Source organism: Oreochromis niloticus, linkage group LG14, assembly GCF_001858045.2.
Source record: "Oreochromis niloticus isolate F11D_XX linkage group LG14, O_niloticus_UMD_NMBU, whole genome shotgun sequence".
NCBI classification, from domain to species: Eukaryota; Metazoa; Chordata; class Actinopteri; order Cichliformes; family Cichlidae; genus Oreochromis; species Oreochromis niloticus.
This window is the reverse complement of record NC_031979.2, coordinates 28,495,837-28,497,428: the sequence shown is the minus strand read 5'-3', so window position 1 is coordinate 28,497,428 and position 1,592 is coordinate 28,495,837. Positions and strand designations below refer to the sequence as shown.

At 50.8% G+C, this 1,592-nt stretch overlaps 1 pseudogene; it reads left to right on the top strand.

Moving 5' to 3' along the window:
• The first annotated feature begins 218 nt into the window (after positions 1-218).
• LOC106096575 (uncharacterized) lies at positions 219-1,592 on the top strand (annotated as a pseudogene).

Here is a 1,592-nt window from a genome sequence, read left to right as displayed (position 1 = left end):
CTTGGGACCTAATGAAGCTCTCATCAAACCCGCCCCATCATCAGCAGAGTTTAAGCTGATGGAGCCAAGTTTGAAGGAGGTATGTGAGGTCATCAAGGCAGCCTGCTCGGCATCTTCCCCAGGTCCCAGTAGCATACCCTACCTTGTGTATAAGTGTTGCCCAGAGGTGCTCCGACACCTGTGGAAGACCATAAAGGTGATATGGCAGAGAGGGTGAGATGCTGTGGAGGTGCACAGAGGGAGTCTGTATTCTCAAAGAGGTGGACTCGAAAAACATAGTTACACACCCTATAAGAGAAGCCCATGAGAACAGAGTCGACGCAGCTGTATTGTGGCTGGACCTGAAAAATGCGTATAGGTTGATCAAACACAAGCTGGTTGAGTGTGCTCTATACTTCCTCCATGTTCCCAGCAATATCAAGGACCTGATATTGAATTATTACAAAGGAAAGGAATGATAACAGGCTGTACCATCTCAGTTACGCTCTTTACTCTGGCAGTGAACATGGTGGTGGAGTGTCGAGGGCAGCTAACTAGGCCAGTGTGGCAACAGTGCTAACCACCATGCCACCGTGCTGAGATGAGTTTCAAACCTTCCAATTCAAGATCTATGGAGCTGAAGAAGGGTAAGGTGACGGACAAGTTCTGGTTTTCAATCTCAAGAACCATAATCCCATCCATAATGGAGTAACCAGTCAAGAGCTTGGGAAAGCTCTTTGACTCCAGCATGAAAGACTCTGCTGCCACCCAGAAGGCAAATGAGGAGCTGAGGGCGTGGCTCACTGAGGTAGAGAAGTCCAGCCTGCCTGGAAGATTTAAAGCTTGGATCTACCAGCATTCCATCCTGCCCTGAATCCGGTGGCCTCTGCTTGTCTACACAGTCCCAATAACTACTGTGGAATCCCTTGAATGGAAGATCAGCGGCTTTCTTCGCAAGTGGCTGGGTTTTCCCTGCAGCCTCACCAGCACTGCCTTGTATGGGGCAAGCAACATCTTGCAGTTCCCCTTCAGTGGTCTCACAGTTAACGTCAAAGTGGCATGCACAAGAGAAGCCCTACAGTACAGAGATTCTAAAGAGTGCAAGTTGGCATCAGCAAGGCATTGAGGTAAGGACAGGAAGAAAGTGGAAGGCCGAGAAGGCAGTTTAGGTGGCAGAGTCACGCCTAAAGCAGAAGACACTGGTGGTGGTCTTAGCAACAGGGAGAGCAGGCTTGGGGTATTTCCCAAAGTCTCAGGTCAGCAGGGTATAGGGAAACGAGAGACATCAGCTACTCCAGGAAGAGGTCCGAGCAGGTGAGGAGGAGGAGCAAATAAACAGGGCCGTAGGACTCAGGCAGCAGGGAGTGTGGACAAGGTGGAAGACTACCTTGCAGCACTAAGTCACCTGGTCAAACATCATGCAGGCAGACTTCCACCATGTCCGATTCCTCGTGCAGGCAGTATACAACACCCTACCAAGCCCAGTACACCTCCATGAGTCGTGGAAGGGCTAGACATCAGCCTGTCCCCTGTGCTCTGGAAGGGGCACCCAAGAACATATCCTCAGCAGCTGCCCAAAGGCCCTGGCTGATGGTCGGTATCGTTGGTGTTAG